Source organism: Sipha flava, unplaced genomic scaffold, assembly GCF_003268045.1.
Source record: "Sipha flava isolate LNK unplaced genomic scaffold, YSA_version1 252_pilon_pilon, whole genome shotgun sequence".
Classification (NCBI taxonomy): Eukaryota; Metazoa; Arthropoda; class Insecta; order Hemiptera; family Aphididae; genus Sipha; species Sipha flava.
In genome coordinates this window covers 1,412,792-1,434,415 of record NW_020272904.1, presented here as the reverse complement: position 1 = coordinate 1,434,415, position 21,624 = coordinate 1,412,792, and the positions used below count along the sequence as shown (strand labels likewise).

The following is a 21,624-nucleotide window of genomic DNA, read 5'->3' as shown; positions in this document are numbered from 1 at the left end:
ACTATAACATTTTATCTGTAACCAGATCAATTTAAATTATCTATTTTCAACATTGGCCGTAGTTTAATGTCGTAAATTTGAAAAATTTGACGAGACGCCTAAGAATCCCGATCCGCGTAGATTTCAGACTCACCCCCGCCAACCACTCACCAGCTTTGACCTGGGGAACCGTAAAACTGATCGACTTTGTTCTGACGATAGAGTGCCGCGTCAACCGTTGATGGCAGCGGATACGTGCGGAAACGCACGTCTCGACGGTCCGGTTTAAGGCGGTCGCGTTCCCTCTGCTCAAGTGACAGCCGTCAATAAAGCACGCATTTACTTTGTTTTCTATTTTTTTTTTTTTTTTTTAATTTAAGTTTCCTCGATATCTAATATTATCGCTGACAGAATTACTACGTATTGTTGACATTTGAAAAAAAGGCAACAAAATCACAAGTCGGTTATGATGACGATATTAGTAGATATTAGTAACATATATTTACTATAGTGCTCAAAAATACGCTGTATGTTAACATTGCAACGTTGGCAATACAATGATACCACGTTTCCACGTGTTTACAATCAAGAAGATTTTAAAATGAAAATAAAAGGTCGTGCGGGGGCGTCCACGCTAGAGTCGGTGTGCCGAAGGCGACGGGCGACTTGTTGGTCCGTAGAATTTCACACTACTAGCAAAACCGCAACGGTCCGAAGAAGTTTCAGATTGTTAAGTTTTTTGGGGTTTTTTTTTTTTTTACACAAAATCGGTCCTTGTGGGGAAGCCGGACGTACCAGCACTTGGTTCTGTTCTCAGCGACACGCATGCACACGCTATATATCGACGAGGCTCGCGAAGATAATATTTTTATTTTTTTTCGTCGCGTGCTTGTACCTTTGCGCACAGACACGTCATGAATAACTTATGCGGTTAATGGCGAGAAAGGCTTGAAAACGACACTTTGCTCGCGCACAGTTGGAAAGTACTCTCGTGGTACGTGAGCTAGTGCGTACGGTGACGGTGCTGAACCGACGGAAGGAACAAACTGGGAGAAAAACGTCTCGATGCGAGTTTTTCATAGATTTTTCCGCCCTTCGACGGTCGACAAGAAGCCGAAATCACGAGTTTTTCTCGAACTGTTTGCTAGTTCTCTACCACCTCGACCCTCAATAGCGTTTTTGTTACACACGATTTGCACCCCATCGTCCCCGTGTACGGGCGACGATATACTCGTACATTTATACGTTTATTTGTTTTCAAAAAATCGAAAAAGCGCCGTTCCACTGGTATTCATCCCCCTCCCCCCTGCCGACAAGAATTTAACCGCCTTTAATTTTCGTCTGTCATCGTATGCCAGCTTTCGACGCAAATTCTTGTCACGGACACTTGCAGTTGCAGTCGGAAAATGATTATTATTAAGCGGATGCAAAGTTATGAAACCTATACCAATACATATAATATTTTTTATTTATGTACTTTTTTTCATGATTTCGTTTAAACACGTCATTTTTTGTTATACCAGTATGTGTAGAAATATTATTTATTATGTGTCTGTGTACTTATGCCAATATTCATCGGTACGTGTAGATGATGCGGTACTATGATTTATCGCGAAAACCCTAAATAGCCTAATCCGAAAATTCTTTAAAGCTTTAAAGCTTGCTTAGACGATCGATATCATGCGTATTATTGTATCGGTTAATTAATCCGTATTCAAATCGTATTATTATCAACTCATTTCCGACAAGTTATTTCAACTACATTCGTGTACCTACTGCAAGCTGACCACTGTTTTTCGTCTTTATTATCATATGTTATGAAACTTGACTTTTTATGTCTTAAAAAACTGATATCGGCTGGTGTACAATTATATAATACAGATTGAGGATGAGTATATTAAGTTTTTTGTGGAATTCTTATAAGGTCTTTTATTTCATAATTAATATTATAATTAATCATCATTCTATTAGATATTATCAAACGCAACGATATCCGGGAAAAATGTTCGTTTTAATTTGAATTTTTATTTGAGTTACCTGCGACGGAAAGCGATATTGATTAACTGGGAAAGTATAACTCATCTTGGAAAAAGTAGTGATTCACCCGAATCCATTCTAGGGTGGTTGAACTCCGTAAACCCCAAGTAATTAAAAATCCACGCGATGCAAATTGGAGTTTATTAGCAGACCCTAAAATACAATCCAATAATAATTGAAAAAGTAGTAGGACAGATGAAATATATTGTTTATTGATAAACTTTAAATGGAATACCATATTATAATAATTCAATTTTAAGGTACTGCTATTGATGTTTTCGCAGTAAATTCTACTTTTCTGCGCAGACCGAAACTTAAGTCTAAAAATCACCTTTTTCACACTAGTACGAATACTCACAAATGTATAATATCACACGCGTGCGTGTATCCGCATACATTGATATTTTAAAGCAATTATGCGATATTATAGTTATATAATAAACTATTTACTGGTATTGCGAGAGTAGTCATAATTGGCAAACGTTGAAAGCATTTTTAAAAGCATTACCTTTTGTCATCAACTTTTTTTTTTTTTGCTGTTATAGGAATGATAATGTAAATAAAAAAAACCTAGAATTATTTTAAATTGTATGAAAAAAAAAATACATCGATGGTAGTTGCGCACTAAAACGAAAAATCTAAACAGTTTTCAATTATTAATAATAATGTTGTATACATTACACACAACATGAAATATAAATTCATACGACATAACAAACAGAAGCAGAAAATCATGTATTATTCAAGCATATGAAATATGCGAATTTGTTCTGCGCATAATATTTCAGTCGGATAAAAATTAGTCGATCAAAAGTACACCGTGTTAAAACGATGAAAACGAATTATTATCTTTATAACACTTTCAGTAATATATACTTATTGAAGCAGGAAACGTGATACATTTGAGGTGGATACCGCAAACCTAGTTAAGTATAAAAAGCACTTATACTTTTCCCCTCACTAAAGTTTACCATGCGTTTTCACAAGGTTGGCGTAAATAAATAAAATTGTAAATATGTATACGGAATTCAAACATACTAATAACTTTGCGTCAGATCACCGGTGTACTAAATATACATATGATATTACTGATGTATAATACTGCACGTTCAAATTGGCCACAGACACGATTCGGTTCGATCCATTTGTAAAATCAGTTGTATAATTTATATAAAATAGTCTCGCGATCGAAAGTAACTTCAACGGTATGTGATGCAGTGTGAGATATGCACAAAATCACATCATTTTATTTATTAATAGTATTATTCTTTGAAATATTCAATACGATCATGTACATACATACATAGATATCTTGATTCGATCGAAGGATAAGACACGTACTCGAATACTGTATGATTATTTTTTTGTTCGTTCAATTTCTACATGGACACGTTCATTCGCCCTACGGTTGTATGACGTGTAATTTCATTTCGTATGAATCTTTTTTTCCCATTTTTTATGTTCCTTTTATTCCCAGCCCGGAGTCATTTGATGTTTTGGAAAAACCGAATCCGTGTAAATTACAGAATTGCGTTTAGTGTATATTCACTAGATTTATTATTTTTTTTTTTTATATATATTTTAATAAAGTTAAAAGGAACAGAAAAAAAATCTCGTTTCCACCGAAGAACACCTCGTGAATCACAACAATGTTTTATAAAATCAGGAGTTATTGTTTGAACGTTATTATTTATTATTATGACTATTATTATTTTTCTTCAGATTCTTTCTATTTATTTTTTTCACTCCACAGTACGATTCCGGGGGGGTGAAAAGTGCGACTAAATGTCAAGACTCCTATATTAATATGGCACGATTACACGGGTTCCCTTATTCTTCGTTATTGCGCAAAACGACCAATAAAACGCGTGTATGCTCCGCAGACCCTCCTCTGTTACAGTTTACATAGCGACCACGTATCGCTAGAGTTTAATTAAACCAACAGGCGCCGTAATGACTTTTATAATACAATAAAATAGACATTGTTTTTGTCTTTCTGTTGCTGCGTATGTGTGCGGACGCGTTTGTACGAGAATGCAGATGCGTGCATACGCGTATACCTGTTTACGTGTGCACTGTGTGTTGTACAAATTACAAATGTCTGGTAATTAAGGTCAAAAAGGTTGGTATTTTGTGCTTTTTTTTTCTCGGTCTGTTCCCTTTAAACAAATATTAAACTCGAATCGATCAATCTCTATGCATCACGCAGTGTAATTATAAATTGCTCGAACACAACAGTCTCTAACGACCGTGTCCCCGTTAGTGGACCGACTAGGGAGTTGGAAAGTTTTGGACATATACCTATTGCATATTAAATGTAATTCATGGCCGTGATCACACTGCTATCTGTAAAACTTTAAACTTCACTACCATTTTAACGACTTATAGATCCAGTCAATTATTACCATTGGTATACGTAGAAAAAACCAATAGTTTTACTTTATAGTTGTTTTGCAAAGCAGCTTTTCCATTCACTTAGGTTTTATTTAATAGGTATTTTTATAACACTATTAATTCTTAAAATAACCGCTCATTATCTTCGAAATTTAACGTTAAAATGATTATTTATTAACATCATTATTTCAACAAGTAAATAAATATTTCTACCAAATACTAACCTCCTGATTCAAACCATGTTATCTAATCATATCCTTGATGAACTCTCTAAAAATAAACTGAAAACTTGTTATACTCCTCTGATAAAATACAGTTTAAAAATTATATTTCTGTTCTAGATGGCCTAATCTATACTATACGTTTAGTTATAACAATAAGTGATTTCCTTTATCAAGTTAAGAAACAATATATATATATATATATATATATATATATATAAATATATTCCATTGAGTTGATGCAAGTACAAAATATATATATAGATTTTTTTTTTTTTAATAAAAAGAAAAAATTAATGTTTTTAGTGAATAAGCCAATTAACCTATTAATAATACACAAACTAAGTCCAAAATTTATAGATTATATACTTAATATTAATATTTTATTACTTAACATGTTTCACATACATTCAATAAAATAAAAGTGTTCCATGAAATATGATTAAACGAATTCAACGTTATAAGTTAATGAACTATAATATATGTATGTGTGTGTACCTACTTAATAAATAAAAATAAACATTGCCATAAATAAATATAAATAAAAAAATGAAATTAAATACTAACTATGTATGTACCTAATTAAAAAAAAAATTAATTATTATTTTATTATTTTAGATCAAACTAACGACGCTTATGACATTTTATTTTATTTTATTGAATCCAAACGAATCAAATTGGAAAAAATATTTATTTTCATAAATCAATATTCAATAATATAATTATATTTTTATTATGTTACAAATATTATGTCGATTTAATCATCAGAAAACGAAATTTCTGAGGTCAATGACTGGCTTTACATATTACTCGTAGTGACCGATTCATTGGATGTACACGAATACACATTATTAAAATGATTTATATATATATATTATAATATTATTGTATATAATGTATGCGCATGTTAGAGTGTGTATTACAATGCCCGCCAGTATTAATAATAATGTATAACGTGTATAGGAATAAGTCAAATGATTAAATCTGTGCGATTGTGGGGTAGCGTCCGGATACAGGGAGGGTGGGTGTCGGATGAGGGCCAAACGCAGAGCAATCGAAGTGCAGCTGCAGTTTACACACGTAATGAATTGTATTATGCCAGAGATGGAATCCATTAAAGCTATACATTTTCCAAGCTTGCCGCCGTAAATATCCGATAGTTTTCAAACGAAAATAATATGCGAATCATACAATAATATAAGCAATGTCAAGGCCGTACGCAGAATTTCATAATGGAGGGAGTTTTGAAAAAAAAAATCTATTAAGTAGATACATCAATAATTAGCAAATAATATTATAACCTATTTATATTTATTATTAATTTTATAAGCAGTACCTGTATTAAAAGTGTTTTTTTAACAATACTTTAAAATACAAATCATTTTTTTAATAAATTTACTCAACGAGAGAGAAGAAAATTGATTCAATGCTAGGTTAGGTTAGAATTCATATCAATGTTTATGTAACGATATATATTCAATGATGCCAATCCATTTAAGTGATTTTCACCCATTGTTGATCGTAAGTAAATTTTTAGCAGACGTAATGTTAAAAATTACCTTTCATTAATTGTTGTAATCACAGGCAAAACTGACATACGGAACATTTTTTGAACTTTTGGAAACGTATCTGCATTAAAAATATCAAAAGCATCAAGGACGTTTCGCATATTTTTACCAATCAATTGTGGTTACCAAATTTCACTTATCCAAATTTCTGGGGAACTATCGTGTAAAATTGAACCGTAGGTTTCAAACAACTTTTTAAAAGCAACATTGTCTAAAGATTTAGTTTCAATAAGAAAAAGACATGAGAAGTTGGACAAAATATTTCGATGCTTGAAGAAGCGATCTTGAAGATGAGTGATAAATAAATCATAATATGGCATTTAAATAATAATTTCATAATAATCTGCTACGGAATCTGTTATAATGTTAGAACGATTAGTTTGGCGTGATGCAAGTCTCGGTTTAGTCAAAAGTATATTGTACTTCTCACAAATATCTTCTACAGTCACAAAAAATTTGTTGAAGTTATCTGTAGAATATTGTCTTCTTTGCTCAATTTCGTATTTTGCTGCATTTGCTAACTTAACAGCCTCAACTAAATCTTGATTTTCTGTTTGTAAAACTCTACTCAATAATAAAGTCAATACATTTACTGTATGCAAAACGTGAATTGATACTTGAAACTCTTATGTTTTTATTACTGATGGGAGTTGAAAATATCCGAATATTGTTTTTTGAATCTGTCCAAGTACTTAGAATGTTTTCTAATGCGTCAATAACAGCTGATTGTAAATCTATATAGGTTCCAATTGATTCATGGTGTTGTATCCACCTTGTTGCGCAGTATTTTTTAAGTTTTTTTTCTTTAGTTGCAACTAAGTGTCATTGTTTTGTATTGCATCTTGAAGTTGCAATACTTACAAAATATGTCATTCATAATTGCTGAATAAGCCAACCATTTATACTTGAACAATCAACTTCTTTGAAATTTGAAATATCGTTTTTCGGAAACAGGAAATTTATAGTCTTCCGGAGGTGTCCAAATAAAATATCGAAGTCCCGGTATCAAGTCAATACTTTCAGTTGCAGGTTTATTCACATATAATCCTATGTCATTCCAGTTTACATTTTTTTTGTCTAGTACAATGGTCAATAAGTAATAATTTTACGTATTGCAAATTATCATAATATGCCCACATATATTTTATAGGTACCAAAATATGATATAGTGACGATTTATGAATTTTACTGCACCAATAAAATTAAAAGTCGATAAAATACACGTTTTATAACTAAGTCGAATTCCCATGAAAAAAGAGAAGCTATATGGTATACTATATACATATATACATAAATGTATACTATATGCGATTCAAGTAAATCATAATGAGCAATACGAACGGGTTTATTAAAGGACATAGAAAAAGCGAACGACCAAATTAAAAAATAAACATAATATCACTTTGTTATAATAAACTAGTTTAAATGTCTACATTTGTAAATGATTAAAACATTTAATTTGTTTCGTACATTTCAAAAGTAAAAACAGAAAATTGTACGTCCCTTTCATTCAAAAAGATGGATTTATTTATGACGAAGAAAAAAAAAACTATCACTAATAATATTATACTCAAATGTAGTTAAAAATGTGATTATACCTTCTTATTGTGTTAATGAAAATTGTTAATTAATTGTTAATTTATTCATTTATAAAAAATTTTATACAAAAAAAGACTGTAGAGCTGAGTAAATTGTTAAAGCTAAATGTTAACGTTTTGATAACATAAAATACGTATCAACAGAAAAGTAATGTCATGCAGGAATCTCTGTTCATAAATTGTCCGACTACAACTACCTAAATTCATTATTATTATTGCAACGTCAGTTTACGATAAAATATTATTGTCAACTTGCAATCTAACTAATGCGTTTTTACAGTGTTTTGCATCAATTAAATAATAAACAAATTTACAAGTTGTTTGTACGAGCACAATTACCAGATAGATTAAGATAAGTTTTACTTTTCACGAGGATAAATGAAACTATAAGTAGGATCAATGGGATATTTTATTAGGGGAGAAATATTAGTCGTATACAGAGGACGGTTAAAGATAAATATTGTACAATTTTAATTTTTAATAGTCTGAACTTTTGAAACTTCGAAACGTTTAATTTATGGATATCTAAAACTCTTTACTCTACATATGTGTACATTGACTTCGAGTACGTATAGAAGAATTCGACGAAAATCGATTTTTTTGTACCGAAAACAGTCTAACAACCCGCAACATGCACTTATTGTTATAATAATTTAATTTTTACCCCTCAAAATGCATCGTATTTGGAGTGTTATAAAAATGTTCATATTTAACTATGATAATATATTATTTCAAATGTTTTGAAAATATTAACCATCTGAAATAAACCTCTGTGATGGCTTACAACGATGATAACATAATACTTTGTGTTGATCAACAGAACGGTAAAACGAACGACAGCACAAGTACTGTTGTGTTACACTATTGCGCCACTAAGCGTTACAATATTAAAGCTCGGCTCAATATTTCGGCTCGGTATCGCCGCAAGGCTGTTTGCTCACGACGATAATTTCGACTAATCGTCATGTCTACGATGGAGATGGCGTCTAATCCGCATTTTAATTTATGTAGAACAAACACACACAGTATACCCGATTTAAAAGTGAAAATCAAGTTTAAATGGTAAAGGGGTAAGAGGAAGTGAAAATAAGTGAATCCCGAAAAGTTGTTGTTCAGTTCGCACGTGATTCGTTACCTTATTTTAATATTAAAATAAAAACAAATAGCTTTTTATCGTTATTTTACATTCCGAATGATACGATTCAATAAGTAGTTACCACGTGGCGTTAAATCAAACTTCGAACATCTCGCACGCTATTTACTCATAAAACGTAACGTCAACGTAAGTCGTGATGTGGTTGAGTCGTAACAGTTTGCGTTCGAGTCACGTGAAAATAATACATTGGCGTACAAATCGTGGGCATAAATAATTTGTTTTTCGTTACGGATACGATTGAAAATTTAACGAAATGCTATTTCTTCAGTACATGCTTATGAACGTAAAGCGCGCATACATCCAAGAAACGGTATATTCCTAACGATTTCGCTGAACAGTGAAATTTTAAATCGAACAACAACAATTTCAACTACAAAACCGTACGTGACTAAAAATATAACAAGAAAACTGTTAAGAGTTTTGTTAAAGATGACGGCGTGGTAGAATATAATAATGCATAGTATAGGTGCAGTCTATAATATATATATATATATATAAGTACGAAGTAAATACGTGTATTACACGAAAATTCGATGCGCGACGTCTTATGCGAATTCAGTGGTCGACTAAAGGAATTTATTTAACCCTTTCGGTTCCAAATTGATATTTCCAAACAGGAAATTATTTTAGTTAGTTATATTTTCGACGTTGCAAGAGGTTAGGATAAAATAAGAACCAAGGGCCATGTGTTTGTTACTTGGTGAACACGATATTCATGTTCAATAAACCCCACTTTTATAATATTTTTGTTTGTAAATGTCGCTCGTACCGATTATTTATACATTAAATATGCCATTACAGAACGGTCAGGTGGAACACTGGGCGTGTACGATCGAAATGTTTGATCGTCGGTTGTCCCGTAATGTACAACACGTCACTATAGCTTCATGCTTACTCCGATATGTATACGAAAAACACAATTACGCAATTATAATTTGAACACCATAATGTTACACTGAGAATCAAAAAATAAATTCTAATAAACGAAACAAATGCAAACAAGAAATGTGAAAGCAAATACTTACTAAAGTAGTATTAACTGTTAAAGAGTAGGTATGAAGTATTTTTTCTTGCTCGCAATGAACTTCCAGTTCACCTAAGTAATAGACATTCAAAAATTATTAAAAACATACATAACAACGGTTTAATATTTATAAATCCCTTTATAATTCTCACATACTTGGTGAGTCGTAAACACTAGATTAATTGCCCTATGTACTTATGATATTCTAATATTTATTTGTATTAACCCGTTATTTATTTTAAGAAATACGTAATAACACACCGTGTCACCATGATTAAGAGAGAACCAGGCAGTTTAGATGGTGTATGAGTTCAAAGTTACGTGTATAAAGATCAAAATGATAAAAACTTCTAATATGATTCATTAGTGGATTCGGCGTATTTGTTTTATCAAAACCGACACGGTGTCACAGTGTACGGTACAATAATAATTTGTTCGGTGAATTCATTAAAAAATTATATTTTTGAGTTAGTTAAGATAATACTTATACCACACGTGTTTTGTTTGACGAGAATATCAGCGCTGTGACAAATGGTAGGTCCTGTAATCCTATTTTAGATAGATAAAAAGGTTGGTGACCACGTCCAATCAATGTTAATTAGGTGGTCTGATACGCTTTTACAAACAAGCAAACATAAAAAAAACCCTTACTCTGTTTTCCTTCGATTTATACATTCGTACACACAATCACACTCCCTATCCCGTTTCAATTTCTAAACAGAATGGAGTCTGTTACGGAGAGGCCGTTAATTTCAAGAACAGACACGGTCGTCGTTAATTGCCACGTCGTTGAATCCCGAGATATTCCGAGTGGCAAAATAAACGTTAAATTAAATAAAACAATTAATTTAAGACGGTCGGCCTTTAAGTCTTATCTAATTATGTAAATTTTAATTTATTATCGGCTCCAAGATTGCAAAGTTATGACATCATTTTTGCTCACATATTTCCATTCCAAAATATGAACAAATACACTGATGACTGTGCGACGATACAACTTTATGTTGTAGTATTTATAATAATTATCAAAGTAAATCTAATAGATGTATGTGTAAAATAACATATAGTTATAATCTGTTTTCCGTAGATTGGCCATATCATTAGAATTTAAAGATTATAAAATGTTATGAGCTTCACATTCTCACCACAAGCTATGTTTATAGAGAGTAGATATCAATTATTCTAAATTAAACATGAAAACACATTAATTGTACCTATTGTAATTCTATAGCCCTGTACTACCGTTATCGTATCAGAAAATTATCGGTTTTTTTTCCTATTTAAAAACCATTTTACATGAAACAATTAGTAGATCAAAAATGAAAATATTCAAAAATTAACATAATTATTAGAGATGTAATGTATATTCGAATTCAAATAGGTCCACCGTAGATATTCGAATATTCGAATATCAAAATTCGATGCTACAATACCCTATTTGTTTTATCCGTTTTTCCATGACAAGCTTTTTATACTATTTATTATTAATAAGTAATCCATTTCTACATAACTAAAGATAATGTATGTCAATAATTAATCGACCTAAATACGAAAATAGTTCTTATCTTGCAGGTACCTGTTAGTAGTTAGCTTTATTTTACTCGTTGTAGACGTATATTTTGACATACAATCATATGTGCCGTGCCGGGACCTAACGTTTTGCTTGTTGTAAGCAGTATCTCGTTCTAAGCGATGCTCGCTATAGTGATTTATAGTTTATACTGTATTTATAATAATTTTATGTATTAATAATTTAATTATGATATTCGAGTATTTTGCAGAATTTTTATTTTTGTATTTTAATTGCCATGTCAAATAGTAAATATCGCTGGCTTCGAATCCACTTCTCGCAGGCCTTTGTGCACCATAAGCCATATAATATTATTATTAAACGTTTTGTGTTGCGCGAAAACTTAAACGAATAATTTTCGTTACGTATTGTATTGTAGCATCGAATACTGATATTCGAATGGTAGAATAATTCCCATCACTGATAATTATACTGTTGTATACGTCGATAAAATCGTTCGTATATCATACACATGAGCACAATTCAAAATTAAACGATAACATTTATAAACACAACGCTTTCTATAGTATCGAGTCACACAACCACTACAAAGCCCCTTTATTACCTTTTCTTAGTTAATTTATAATATAACTTAATTTGTTATTATTCTGCTTAGTATTTCCTATATGCTAAATAAACCTTCTTGATTGCGAAATTCTTAACCAATTGTTGTTTTTTAAATTATAATGTTTAAGTTATATAGCTCTTATGTTACATTTGTCTTCTAGAGTCTAAATCTTATATTAATCTAGTATTTATTACATTATGTTTGTTTTATGTGACTTGTACTATATAAATACTTATAAAATCAAATAAATAAATAAAGTAAAATGCATTTAATTTGTAATGGTATTGATGAAAAGAACAAAAGATCGAAGCCACAATATTATAGAATTTCAACATTATTTAGGTTTTTTGAGAGGAGAGAGAGAGAGAGAAAACATCATAATGGATATGATTTCGGAAATGCAACAAATTATTTATTATCAATATATTACGGTTATTTCCTTGGATGACATATTATGTATGTGTGTATTTCTAGAAGTAATCTATCCAGTAGATATAATTTTAAAATCTATTATGGTTTTGATTTTTTTTTTTTTAAAAAAAATAATAAAAACATTACCACAGTTATATTTACTAATAACAGTGTGCGAGTGTAATCATATATACTGTAGTATAATCTAGTCTTAATGAATACTATTAACACTAACGGAAGGGGGATCGAATTTACAAGTAGAGTTGTCGTCTGAAAACTTTGCTTATGAACGATGCAGTGCTCGGAAATAATAATAATATAAAGCACTTTCTCAACAACCAACTCGGTTAATATAAGGAACTACGTCATGGTGTAATGTACTACCAGCTTTGGGTAAAGTAAATATATATACGATATTATCCACGTAGCCTTTTGTATTATTATTTTTTAACTAGAAACCCCGTGCCACGTATACATATTGCAGTAGATGTATCATATACCGAAGTGTACACGCGCAAAGGTAACTAAATAATTTAGCACGCACCGTACGATATAGGTACACGAGCAATAACTCATTCTAGATGACGAACGATATATACACGTGGAAAAAAAAAAGGACCACGCATAAAATCATAAACGGCTCTTTTATTTTTCTTGGGTCATTGCAAAACATTGTTTTGTCCTCGTTTGAATGTTATTTCACACCGTTTATACATAGATCATAATGTTGTATAATTACTATATAAGACTGTTTAGTATGGGTAGTTTTAATGTAAAACGTTAATCCGTCATCTATTTTAAAAATAATGATCGGAGTCATCATTAGTCTTCACGTTTATTATTTCGTTATTATACATATGGTTTCTGAGTCTGAGCATGATAGTAAGTTTTAATATAACAACGCATGATCTTGCAAAAGTGTTAAGAGTCGAAAAATTGTAATTATATTCGTTTCCCGTTGAAAACAACAACAAACACAACAATGACGGCGACGACACCGTTAATGATTGTCATCTGAACAGATGGCTAACGATGGATGTGTAGAAAAAAGTATTTATGGTGTGGGGATGATGATGATAATAACAGAAATTGTGGGGTAAGATAAAGTGGATGAATAAAGTGGTAGAAAGTGTTGTAGAACTTGTCGAAGGGGAGACAAAGAATGGGTGTGAAAAGAAAGGACACAGAAAAAGTTGGAAGGAGATGCACAAAAAGGACGAATAGGAACGGCAAGGATAGACAAAGAAAGTGCGAGAGGCAGGATGAGATTAACGCATCTCCATGTAGTCGTCGTCAGATTTGGCGCGAAGGGATTACGAATGGAAGTATATAAGTAGTTCTTATCGTGCGCGCGCGCGCGTGTGTGTGTGTGTGTATGCGTGTGAGTGAACTCGGGCGCGTGTGTGCGAATGAGTTTCAATGACTCGTAGATTTCCAAAGCATCCAGCTAATGGATGGAAATGGCCACGTATTTAAACATACTTTATCCCCAGACTACGTTATATTTGTGCAAAAGTTAAAATGTTTCACCGTAATTTCCGTTTAGCCAACGTTGAGTTATGTGTAAGTATGTGTACATAGATATAAGTATACATGTATGTATATAGTGTGTGTGTGTGTGTGTTATACGCTTAACTTTTCAAGATATTAATCGGCTAATCGCGACACCATTAACGACAATTCCATGCCCATTAGCGGTCTTGTTAATACAAAATATTACAAAATATATATATATATATATACTGATTTAAAATACCAACAATTGTAACGGATTTAATTGAATTTTCATGATTTACTTGAGCAATGTAATTTCTTGATATCACTAAATTTAAACGGATTACTAAGTAGAAAATTAACAAAGTTAACAAACCACTGAAATCGGGACTTGTTCTTATGCCATCAGGCGCGTAGCCAGGGAGGGTATTACAGGTGTAGTAACACCCCCCCCACCCTTAACCACGTTAACAGAAGTATACTGAAGTTTAATAAAAGTAAAATTTGATCATAAACCGTGATGAAAACATATTTATCATAACGAAATATATACATAACAATAATGTAAAGCCGGGATCCGACTTCTCATTACATCGTTTTGTCTAATAAACCAAAGCCATGGTTTTATGTCGTATCATCCGCGATTTAAAGTAGGTACACAGGTATAACAAAAGTGTATATTTGAAATTTTAATATAATATTTAAATACTTTCCCACACAATGGTACATTACGCATGAAAAGACATTCATATGTAATGTACTAATGTGTTTGTATTCTTGTACAATAAAGTATACGCAGCACAGTAGGCCGTAACCGTGAAAAATTTTTTACTGAGATTACATAATAGTGAACAGACTATCTGTTTATAGCACCTTGGTATCTAATTATATTTTTTAAATGATTTCAAGGCACGATTATAGAAAATCCTATATATATACATATATTATAAATTATATTATACTGAAATCTAGTCTGAATCAGCTTTTTAGCAGTAAATCAAGTATTTACTGTGCATATCATTACATTATGTATATTGTAAATATTTATACACATATGTTATAATAATTAATGTTATCACAGACGACAAAACAAATAAATTGATAACTAAACCCGTGACGAACCGTATGACTGTATCATTATATTACATTCTGTGTTATTGTTCAATAGTGACACTCATTTTTTGCTTTTGCTTATCAAAATAATATGATGTCTGAGTTTTTTTAATGGCGGGCGCGAGAATAAAGTAAATTGTACGTTTAATATTTGTTATAAACCTTTAAAGAAAGATCTTTTTATTTATTAGTTTTAAATAAAATAAATTAATTCACAAAAAATAATATTGTATTTTTATTAAATTCCACTAGCTCTTTGTGTATTATTTTAAAGCGTATACTTTATAGTACAAAGTAAATTTATTTTATACAGTATTATTGGACATGAATTATGGATAACATCACATAACTAATCATGATTGTTGAATATAAAGGTTATAAGTAAGTGTCCCCCTCCTCTAACCTCTTTAAATCCTACCAAATATCAATTTTGTGAGACAAATACATTTAAAAATTCCTGAAATAATACATTGTGGGCTGGCTGTTTACCTAGAATAGTAGGCCGGTACCCTCCCAGTCTGAGCCTGAGTATACGTTAAGTATTTATTTTGTTGTGTATACTATTGAATAACACCACCCTTATGAAATAGCTAGCTACGCGACTGTATGTCATCATTATGCATAATATTTGATATTCTTAGTAAGAACTACTTACATATCATATAAAGTACTTTACTCAACCGACCATGGTTTTCAAAGTGTTTAGAAAATCTACGTATTCAATTATAGTTTATTTTATAAAAAAATATTTTTTTTTGTTCTGGGTTGGTATTCGTATTAATCACTTAATTCGATAAAACTGTCTTCGTAACCGAAAGAATATCATTTGTTGTTAATCGGCATTATATTCTTTTAATTCATATTTTAAAGTTCTTAATTTCATTAAATTAATTTTTAAAAAGTTCAACTCAATTTTTTTTTAAATATAATTCCACTGTTTACTCACCTATTAAAATAAAACGATATAATCACATTCTACATATATACGATATATACAGAAGTATGTAATGACATATTTAATTAATGTTTAGAAAAGAAATTAAAAAAAAAAACTTCAAGACATTTCTGTATTTTTGATTATTAGAAACACCAAAATTTCATACATTAAGTAAAACTTGAATTGTATGTGGTACTTAAGGCAAGAAATCATAAAATGATCGCTACGTCTTGTTTCTAAGATTTAGTCAAATCTATTCTGTTAACCACAACATCAAAGAGACGCCGTACAAATATTTTTAAATGGTATTTATGCTAAAACAATAATAGTAAAATGGTATTTAACATATATTCGTAAAGAAGATTATCAAAGAACAAAACCCACCTATTTACTTAAGCAAGCCAGTGTGAGTTCGCACTCGCGAGCGTGCGCGTGCGTGCGTGTGTGTGTGTATATGTGTGTGTGTGTGTGTGTGCGTGTCCTTATGCCTTATAAATCTTCTTCTTCAGCTAAACACCTTAAAAAATAAAACGATTTAAGAGTAATCCCTTTCCATTCCCCGTGTGCTTCGTCACATTTTTATTGTCTTGCATCCAGTTTGTTCTCCAAACAAATTGCATATAAATAATTTCTTAATAGCGACCATTACGTTTTCATGGCACTCTATCTCCCGGAGAAACCACTTATAAAACCTCTGCAGATCATGTTATCATTATTGTAATACATACTACTCGATAGTGAATGTGCTCAAATTCTTTCCATTTTAAAAGAATTACACGTTTCTTCTTGTTTATTCTATAAATTTTTCGAAAACACCTGTGAGCACGTTTATGATTTAATAACAATAATAATTATTTCTCGGAGAGTAAAGTTTTATTTTTAATTTTTCTGTTATTCTATTACACGGTTATTAATCGTTTTACCACTGTGGACAAAAAAAATAGTATTATAATGTTTGTTCTAACGCGTTTAGGAGCGAATGTCGGTTATACCATAATATATATATATATATTATATTTATACAATTTATATACAAAACCTCCGTCCCCGGGGCGATATTATCCGAAAGGTGAGTTACCCCGAAGTAAAGTACAATTAAGCCTAACAAAATAAATTAAAAACCGTAAGCAATAAAACAAAAAACAAAAAAAAAGTTACAATATATCGTAAAAAAGTAAGAAATTTAATTTTTAACATGAATTCAATGAATTAAGATTTTAAAATACTTGCAATACAATCTGTAAATCTTATTTAAATTGTATTATAACATATAATTTTTATTGTTTACTATCGCATGATTAACGTAGATTTTAAAAATAAAATTTAAACTGTAAGATAACAAATTATTTGGTTCACAGGATTGTGTACTCAAATATATTATTTTAATGTTATAATGATTTTATAATACATTATATAATGTAATGTAATAATTATCTTGTATAAGAAATCTTCAATTCAGTATTTCTTTAGTATCAGTGGAGTATTATATTATCGAATACAGATAATAAAGTTGGAAAAATTAATTTTATGGAAATCGTATTACCTAAAAAATTTTAAATATAAAACGCTGTTGTCTGTATCTGATTCTTATAATATTCTATGAAACATTATAAATGCACTAACTGCGTTGCTATTTCGCTCAATATACGCCCTACAGCGCATCAGAATCTAAAAGAAAGTTTTATGTTGAACTTCAAAGGGTGTGTTTCAAGAACTTGTTTTATTAAACATTTATCCAGAATTTTTTTTATGAAACGCTCAATCAACTATATAAACCAACATAACGATTTATTTTAAAATACGTTCAATAGTCACCGAGTCGCATAATACACATTATTGGTAATTGAGATTATCTGATAGCACATTTAACATTTCAATCGAAAAATGCTCATAATTAAAATAAATGAATTTTTACAAAAAAAAAAAAAAATACGTTTCACACAATGTTGAATTCATATTATTTGAAGTTCAAAAACCTGAATTTTAACAATCGATTTAAAGGCCATAAGCGTGTCACTTGAGATCATCAAAATGATATTATAGGCACTAAAATATCCATGTCTATATTATTGTTTCTTATTCAAGGTGAAATAATTTAAAATAATAATAATAATAATAATAAATAACCTCAATTGTATAAATAAAATTGAAAAATAAATAAATTAATATTATAATCATTGCATTTTTTATAAACCATCAATGGGAAACTATACTACACATGTATGAAAATTAGTTATACGTTTTTTATTTTATCAATATTTTTACTTTACACGAGAACAATGGCAGAACACACAACCAATGACTAAAATCTAAAATATTTCTGTTCCCAGAAGAACTGACGTGAACCGATTTGGCAATAGTTACAGCGTTGAGGCAGTCGACAGTTCAGATGTATGTGATTACGGATAAAATATAACATTTAGACATTACCTAAGTCCAGATAAATTTCAAAAACTGTAACCTTTATATCCCAGTTCACAATGCTTTCTAGTATATGTATAATTAGTATCTAATAGTGCATATTCAAAATGGATACCAAAAATATATATAAGAACGATATGGTAATTATTTTTAGAATCAAAACTATTGACATATTCTATAAATTTTAGATCACTCGATATCACAATATGTATTGATTTTTTCAACTGCTTTAATAATGTTACTTTTAAGTCATGTAGGAATTATTAAAATAAAATAAAACCAATTACTCATTATATTTTATGATTGAAATATGTCTTCTATGTCTTCTATATATGCACTTCTTATGTTTTATTTTGCCATTTTTCCTATTATCCGCTCGGGCCTTCACGGGCGTTTAAATATATATTTATCACATGTAGTAATTATACATGAAATAAAAATATTTTATATTTAGCGTGAACAAACATATCATTGTAATAGTTTGAAATGCACTTAGATATTAGGTAGCGTTCACATATTAACAAAACCTTTGGAGCCCTAGCGCTGTACATCGATAAGCCGATCTCATTTGCTTGTTTGAAATTCGCGTAAATGCAAGAGTATTTCATTATCATTGTACCTATTCCAAATAATTCATCATCATAATATTATTAACATGCATAATAAACAGTACAAAATGTACTCGTATTATATAAAGATTAATACAATTTGTATAATCAATAGTCATTAAATATAATAGTTAGAAGTAATATCTATATAAATATAGTTAGGTAGTTCAGTACATTATAATAAAGTACTGAAGTACATAATGAAGTCAACAAAATCAATGTATGACTGATTTATTTATAAAAATTTTGTAATTATTTATGATAATAGTATAAAGTTTTAATAAAAATAAGGAACTATTTATTTAATAAGATGTTATAAATAACATTTGACTGTTGAAAGGATAGTTATTTGAATGTATTAGTAATAAGATTTAAAGATTTCCTATGCTATATAAAAAAATATCTATAGTGATATACTACCTACCTATATTATAGATTTATCGATAGAAAAATTGTATGAGTATAAAAATATTAGCTATAAAAAAATACACACTTACTTAAGGGGATAAATTCATCATGAACTATCCAATTAGTGTTTGAAATAGAACTAAACAATTTATCCCATTTGTTAGCTGAATTATTGTTTGTTCAGTTTATTTACCAGATTTTTTTTCATTCAGCAATAATAAAAACGTTTGTTTCCATTTTAAATTTGAGTTATTTTATGGGGTTTGATAAGTTTAGTATTTCAATTTTACTATTATTTCATAATATAAAGTACATAATACAAGTTAAGTAAAATTAAAGTAAACACTACAAATTATACTTAAAGATATTCTAAAATGTTATAACTGAAAATATTGATAATCAAATAACTGATAAGATTTGAAGCCGAAATGTACAATGATAATGAAATACTGGTGGACATAATAACTATTAAACAGCGCTTTCCTCCCCGCCTTACAATCAAGACTGGCAGAACATATAGAAAGATAAAAAATATAAAGCATTACAACATGGAGGAATTGATAATTAATTAATTTTTATTTCTATTATCAACCATATTCTACATGTTATCATAAATTAGCTACCTAAATGATTTATTTTAATTCATTATTTATGCATATAAATTATAACGCATACTTTTATAATTAATATCAATGCATATTTATCTAAATCATCATAAATTCTTAAGTTAAATTTAAAGTTCTTTTTAATTTTCTAAATATAGTATGGATGAATCAATAAAACTTGTCATATCTTCATAATGTTCCAGATGAAATTGGCGCTGGGACTCTAGAGGTTTTGATAATACGCGTCTCACCACCCAAAGTACTGCTTGACGTCATTTCCAGTTTTTTTTTTAAAGGCAGTGATTTCGCATTTGTCTCGACAAAGGCCGATGGGAATCATGTGCCGACAATTAACACTACTCGTAATCCGAACGACGTGTTGGTGGAAAAACCATGGTGTCGACCATGCAGCAACGGCCACACGTGCCGTTTGCTTGAAATTGCTGGTCAGCCCTGGCCACGCTGTCCACCAGGGTCATCCCAAGGTTTTTTGGGGTCAGGGGAAAATTAATTTGGGAACCCTTAGGCCATAATAATAAGATATGATAAAAAAAAATAATCACTGAGAATAATAAAATTCTTGAAAACGTATTTTTCCAAACCTTAACCAATCAAGCTCATTTAAATTCATGTACTGTATTACATACTTAGATAATAGAATTAAATATTATTCATATTATTTATAATTTAATCACTCAATGTAATCGGAAAAGTCGCTACACGTTCACACGTGCGCGACTTTAATCCCCGACACGCAACGTGTAAAATTGCTCAGTGTAATCGAGGCTTTATTATTAATTATTATACATCAAGACTTTATGAAGCCCTAAAAAATATTTGAACAATGGGGCCAGGGTTAAAATGGTCCCGTTGCCCCCTCTGAACGGCCCTGCCAACCACTCAGGATCGACGGCGAGGGACAGTGTCGCGGTGACCTCGCGGTCGTCCAAGACCACTTTCGAACCCGTCCATAGGGTGCCCGGTGGTGCCATCGACGGTTCGCAGCGACGGCCACACGGGTGTTGCGGCCGCGCCAGTTTCGCCGGACGCGCCATCGTGACACCGCTGAAACACAGCCGACGATTGACGCGAACCCGCGCGAGCGGACACATTATGTCGTCATGTCATGTCGATCTCCGAGAACCGTGCCGACATCAAAATTCGTTCTCACTCCGCTAAACCCGAATACCCCTTTGGCTTCCCGCTCACAAACTTCTTTGAATTTTTCAAAACAATATTCACTAAATGCAGTATAATAATATTTTATTTACAGAAAACATTTTTTTACACCTTACACACTACAAATATTTATTTTTGTTATAATTATTTATTATTCGCAATTTTAATGCAAAATCAAGTTTTCTTTGTTTTGTAACTAGTTCATAAATTACTTAATTAATATTTATGTCTATTATCCGATGAACTGATAAAAGTGCTAGTCCATTAAGACGTTCCTAAGGAAAAAAAAGATCAAGGGCGGATTGTTCTCCCAAATCCCCCCCCCCCCCCCCC

The 21,624-nt window shown here is 30.8% G+C and overlaps 1 protein-coding gene across 3 annotated transcripts in view; it reads right to left on the bottom strand.

Moving 5' to 3' along the window:
- The window catches only part of LOC112684558 (semaphorin-2A), a 478,554-nt gene that overhangs the window by 286,759 nt on the left and 170,171 nt on the right, over window positions 1-21,624 (bottom strand). Inside the window, exon 1 of one of the 3 annotated variants that reach the window (XM_025556134.1) lies at window positions 9,979-10,024. The exons of the other annotated variants lie outside the window; for them this stretch is intronic. The gene's annotated coding sequence lies outside the window, so the exon portion shown is untranslated. Of the gene's footprint in view, window positions 1-9,978; window positions 10,025-21,624 lie in introns of those variants that run through there. 3 annotated transcript variants of the gene reach the window in all.